Source organism: Sander lucioperca, chromosome 3 (genome assembly GCF_008315115.2).
Source record: "Sander lucioperca isolate FBNREF2018 chromosome 3, SLUC_FBN_1.2, whole genome shotgun sequence".
In the NCBI taxonomy this organism is placed as follows: Eukaryota; Metazoa; Chordata; class Actinopteri; order Perciformes; family Percidae; genus Sander; species Sander lucioperca.
This window is the reverse complement of record NC_050175.1, coordinates 3,971,413-3,977,842: the sequence shown is the minus strand read 5'-3', so window position 1 is coordinate 3,977,842 and position 6,430 is coordinate 3,971,413. Positions and strand designations below refer to the sequence as shown.

Below are 6,430 nucleotides of genomic sequence, written 5' to 3'. Positions count from 1 at the left end.
CACATTATTAGGCTTTTAAATTAATACAGCCATAACAATTTATGTAAAAATACTTAACAGAGGTTTACTTTAGTTCAATTACCAATGATGTATATGTAAAGAGGAGAGGGGCAGACAACGCCACCTAGGTTTTTTTTACTTTGAGGCCTAGGACCTCTTAAAAACTATAAATATTCTAATAAAAATTTAAAACAGGTTCTTTGTACCGGGGTAGAGCAGTTAAAAAGGTGCATTCAAAACCAGTGAATAAAACCCAGTTTCTTAGAGGAATAACAATTTATTATAAAAAAAAAAAAAAAAAACAATTAAAATTCCTCTTTAAAGAATTTTAAAAACAAAACACAAACAACTAAAATCAAACTAAAACAATGGCACAGCAGAGAGGAGTTGGAGATTAAAATGTCCGCAGATTTCCACTGGCAACCAGCTCCTTTACTGTTGGTTCCTTCCCTCGGGCATAGCCTGTGAAGAGAGCTCAGGGCCAGTCAACCGTCCTTTTAAAATAAACGCCACAGTTTCATACTACTCACAAACACCGGTCTTAGAATGGGACTTACGCGGGAGGGAGGAGTTTGACCTCCTCCCACTGTTTGCCGCTAGCGTTCGGTGTTTGAGTTTTTTTTTGGATGTACCCTCCGGTCTCCTTCCGACCAGGCCGATACTCTTCTCACTGGGCTCCAGGCTCCAAGCTTCGGTCTCTGCGTCTCTGCGTCTTTCCGTCTGTTCCTCTGTCTCTCCGTCTGTTCCTCTGCCTGTCATGTCCGCAGCTGCCTCGCTCTCAGTGTCCTCCATTTTTCATGTGCTTCCCATGCTTGTCTTTTTTCGTGTCTCCTTTCTGTCTCTTTTTATCTAAAAAAAAAAACAGTCAATCACCTCTGGCTCCCAGGTGCAAGTATTTAAATCCTAATTGCTAAAATGTTCACTGGCGGAAGTAAAACCAACATTAAAAGCACACACACACATTTCAAAATAAAAGCATGCAATATAAAAACACAGCAAATAGTAAAAACACAACACTTCTAAGTTAAAGCATGCTTAAATAAAATCTACTTCCGCCCCGTGACATCTATACATCATTTATGGTTCATATTTGCCATTTACTCCTGTGAGATTATATGATCATATTCGTTTTTTGTGAGTAAACAAGGAAATTCAATTATGAAAAAGGTAAAAAAAATAGAAACAAGATTTTTGATCATTATTGGTGCTTATTTCTTAGAACTTAATCAGAACAGGTAAAAGTACTTGAAATGTAACAATTTTGTAACTTTGTGTGGGAATAGCAGGTGCAGAAAGACAACACAGCACATAGCATTTCATAGCACCTACACTCAGACATGCACACACATACAGACGAACAGACACACAAAGAGACGCACAGACACAGACATGCAGTGCTTCTGCACTGCCGCGCGCAACCCTGGAGCGTGAGCCCGGAGCGCAAGCCCGTGTAAAATGATAGAAATGAAGGTCCCATCGGGTCCCATCGGGTCCCGTCGGGTCCCGTCAGGTTTGGACACAGATCTTCAGCTCTACACCAAAGCTTCCCTGATTGTCATCCTCTTCAAACTGCTGGTTAATCGAGAGCAAGAAAGAGATTGTCCGAGTATAACCATTGAGCTCAGAAATTAATCTTTCCAAAATGACACTGTCATGTCCCAAATTGTCAGTTTCCCTCACAATTCTCTGAACACACCGCAGTGTATCAGTGAAAAAGATAGCAATGTTTTCCTCATTACCATTTACTTCCACAAACAAAAACTGACCTTGAAAAAGAAACTAAATAAGATAAGAATAATTTTTTTCGTCCAACAAGGTTGTTTTTGTCCTTAAAGTTTCTGCTGCTTGATTTAAATGTTCCTTGTTCCTCTGAGTTGGTGCTAGCTGTACTTTCAAAGCAGCAAGCCCACCGGATAATGATACTGTAATTTAAAATGGCCCCTTTAGCCAATGAGGAAGTGAGAATTTACAGTCTTCCTGATTGATCAAACCAACTTCCTTTTCAAGTATACTCTCTCACACACAACTCTCATACATACATGTAAAAGGATTATAATAGTGTGTGTGTATGAGTATAGTGGTGTATATGCAAGATTATGATAGTGTGTGTAAGACAGAAGTATGAATTATTTCCTATACGGCCTCTCATACTCATGTGCTCATGTTTTCACTACTATTACTACACATACTCCTCCGTGTGTGTGTGTGTGTGTGTGTGTGCGTGTGTGTGTGTGTGTGTGTGTGTGTGTGAGTGTGTGTGTGTGTGTGTGTGTGTGTGTGTGTGTGTGAGAGAGAGAGCAATTACAGGTAAATGCATGGCGAGCAGTCTGGTAGCCATTATGATGTCACTATTTTGTGAATGGTTGTCTGCTGAAAGAGAAACACACCAATGTGAGCTTCAGAGAGCATGACAGGACAGGATTATTTATGTACTGAAGCATCTATTGAAGCATGGTGGAGCCTCTGTCTTCTCATCTGTGCAACACATTACTTGTGCAGCAAGCATTCTATTACCAAGTAAAATATCCAAATGTCAGTTTGAGGCTAACTATATTTCTGTAAGTTAAGCTAACAAACGTCACATTGGGCATGTTGTTAGCTTAGTGTCAGATCACACAGTCTTCCCATTCTCCCTGCTGATTCCTCATGTCTGTGTCCATTTTTGTCTTTCTAAAAGCTCAGTTTTCCGGGTTCTTTACATTGTTGGTAGTGAATATCACCACACAACAGCTTTTATGCATTTTTTCTGTTGTTTGCTAGCAGACAGAATAGAAGAGGAGGAAACCTTCACGCTACACAAGTGAATGGAGAGCGGAGAGTTGTTTCCCCTCCTGTGGGGGCGGGACTTAAATGTGCTCTGTCTGTATTATCAAGACAAAGCAAATTATTTATATGGCATTTTTCAGTGGCCATTGCTTTATTGAGGGCATCCTCTGAACTTGAACGCTTCAGTTTTGTGAAGCAGCCATTGAACAGGAAAATAAGGGAGGATAATGATCTTGGCTAAAACTCCCTGACAACAAGGCAGAGATGGACTCGAGTTTGAGACTCGGACTCAACTCAAGATGCGGAACTCGTGAACAATCTTTATTTTATGGAAATGTCTGATGAGCAGAATGTTATTCCCCTCCCAGTGTAACCTATAACCTACCTACGTTACATTACATTTAGCTGACACTTCTATCCAAAGCGACTTACAATTGCTATATACATCAGAGGTCGTACACCTCTGGAGCAACTAGGGGTTAAGTGTCTTTCTCCGGGACACATTGGTTGATGTATCACAGTGGGATTCGAACCCAGGTCTCCCACACCAAAGGCATGTGTCACATCCACTGCACCATCACCACCTATGTAACATGTAACGTATCTGCTGCTCGTGGCCACACATGAGAGAGGACAACAAACATGTCAACAGCACCTTCATCAGAAGCTTTGCTTCAAAAACTTCAGACAACAAGGCCCAAACAACAGAATCGCTGAATGCTAAATATGTGGTATCAAGATAAAGGATTCTGGCTCAACCACGTCTCGTTTTATCAGGCACCTGAAACACACCATGATAGCTTAGCTAACATGTTTCGCTTGTCGGTCAGCTAATGTTAGCTTGCTTCTTGCTTTAGCTACGACCTTTGGAGGTAAACTCTGACTGTCGCTCGCTAGATGTTAGGAAAAGGTGAGCGTTCGTTTGTTTGTTTGCTAAACTTTTTGGGGGATTTAACATTACGTTAAACATTATGTTAACATCCTGCTGGCTGCCACCACGTTAATTATTACCGTCGGCTGCAATCCAGGTACGGGTTTATTGTTGATCATGTGACGTTACAGTTTAATTTAGTTAACGTTACACTAGGTTTGAGAGTCTGGGGGATGTGTTGACTTATGCTGCATTCCAGACACAATTTTTAGCCTGTAAGTTACGACTTCAAGTCACAACTTACAACTTGGTAATGACAAATCTTTGCTAGCGGCTACCTAACGTTGACATTAGCTAGCACTAGCTGATACTAGCGATTTCTAGTCGGTGACATATTTTGGGCTTCATTTAATAAACATAACCTGTAGTAGTACACAATCGTATGTGTATTGTTTTGATTACAATGTGCGGAATTACTTTACGTTGCTTATTTATGTCTATATATTTCTATTTCTCACCGTTAATCACCAGCATCTGCACAGCATCAACAGGGGTCGCCATTGTTGTTTATGTGTGTGTGACGTCAAAAACTGTAACTGGGAGTACAGCGATCTGGTACGAGTTCACGGGTAGTAAGTTACGGATTTGACTGCCGTTCCAGGGCACTAGGTTATGAAAACATGGGTTACGGGTTGCCTGGAACGCAGCATTACAGTAGTTTATAGGCTGTCAATAGTTGTAGACATTACATGGCTGTGCTCTGTAGGTGGAAAATAGGTTAGTTATTAATGTTAGCAATATTTTCCTGGGTATCTAAATATTTGCACTGTACTGTATGTTCATGTTGCAAGGCAAAATACAGTTATTAACTTGAAAGTAAAGCATTCCTGGTGTTTTTGTCATATTGCAATAGCCTGTTTACACTGATTAAATACCAAACAACTAATCAAAGCTGATACTGTATGCCAATAGATAAATGAGTCAGAATAACATATTACATGCTTTAAATTCCTTATATATAGCTATGCAGTGTTCTGAGCAGCCTGGATGGAATGCAGCAGATGATACAATACTCATTAGAACCACGAGAGACTTGAGACTTGACTTGGACTCGAGCCAGAGACTGAGCATCTCTGCAACAAGGTGACGAGACTCTTAGGGCCTGTTTTGACCTGGTATTAAAATCTGATCTGAATGATCTGATCCCTAGTGGACAGCTTTCCCAAGTTTTTTCACCTGTCTGTAGAATGTGTCTCCAAATGCATCCTCAGTGACCACTTATGATCGGATCTCACTTCCCTGCTCTATATGTAAATAAACACGTACATCATTTCTGTTTGCATATAGAATGTCAGTTGTTACTTTCACATAAATCTAGTGAAAAATGAAAAAGTGATGCCCACAGTCTATCTATGTGCCGACCATAGACTGTAGCCTGTATAAAAGGGTCTTGACATGAGGAGATCTACTGACAGGTGGCGGGACCTGTGCAGGAGAGATAGACGTGTTTAAAAGTCTCGGTGTGGTCAGCTCTCAGTATGTTTGTAGCTTTTAACTGAATCGATGTGGTTTGAAGTTTAGTTTTTATTATTTCTGCTTTATTTTACGTTTCATGTTTGCTTATAGGAGTCTTGTTAAGTTACTGCTGATGAAGTCCCAACATTTCCTGATTTTGCCATTTCATAATAAAAGCATTAAAATACCCAAATAACGTAGGACTTTTATTGTGAAGAACTTATAGGAAATTAAACCTTTTCACAGCAGTTGCTTTGACCATCCATTTCACTGTCAACTCCAGATAGTGCTTTGTAGCTCTGGTAATGCCAAACTAATAAATAACAAAAGATAACATAAGACAACAGCGCTGCAGAGAGCCGGGGATATGGGAGCAGGCAGCATGCAGGAACAAAAAACACAGACACACTACTAACATCCAAACACACGATTCACTTTCTGTGACATGAGAAATACTTTGAATGAGTAGGCAAGTCTACGTATTTCTGCTCACAGTTGAGTAGGCGGTCTTTAATGTGGACACAGGACACATTCCCGTTCTCACTGCAATTTGAATGTGGACACATGCCACTCAAACCACCTCCAAATGCATTTTTTGCGATACCATCTCAGTGCTTCCTGAGAGTGTTTTCACCTGTTCTCAGAGCTGTCCACTTGTGATCTGATCACTCAAGACGGATGTTAATGCCAGGTGAAAACGGGGTCTTAAATACATTTCCAGGATAAAGCCTGACATCCGGCGTGTCCCTCGCCCTCCTTTCTCTGTGTGTGTTGCCGTTCTCAAACTCGCGCTATAGGCTATTTTAGCTAGCAAGCTACACACTGAAAATGACATGTTTCGAAGAAAATGTGGATGGTGCAACAAGGCAGATCAGCTTGGTTCTTTCAGGGAATGATTGTAAAGATTTACAAAGAATATGTTTACAGCATTTCCTCTTTAACTGGGACGTTTTGGGACCGATTGGTGGCGGTGATACACTGGTAAAAGTGTGTGTGTGTGTGTGTGTGTGTGTGTGTGTGTCCCAGGATGACCTTCTAAGAGCGACCCTTCTTATTGATCCCAGCAGCTGCTCCCTCATCCACTAAACATGCTCTGCTGCTTAATTCCTCACCAGAATCATGGTAATATGGGCTATTGATTGTTGAGCAGAATTATCAGTCTACACACAAGGACATCCAGCGTCTGACAAATAAAAAAAGGATTGTGAATTGATTTGTCCTGTATTCTCAGCCTTATGTTATATATAGTAACATAATCCCTACAGTCGCGTTGTGTCT

The 6,430-nt window shown here is 40.7% G+C and overlaps 1 long non-coding RNA gene across 1 annotated transcript; it reads left to right on the top strand.

Annotated features, from left to right (window-relative positions):
• The first annotated feature begins 1,432 nt into the window (after positions 1-1,432).
• Positions 1,433-1,746, top strand: LOC116041385. Its single transcript, XR_004102939.1, has 2 exons — positions 1,433-1,480; positions 1,511-1,746. It is a non-coding gene; the product is annotated as an uncharacterized LOC116041385 (long non-coding RNA).
• The last annotated feature ends 4,684 nt before the right edge of the window (positions 1,747-6,430 follow it).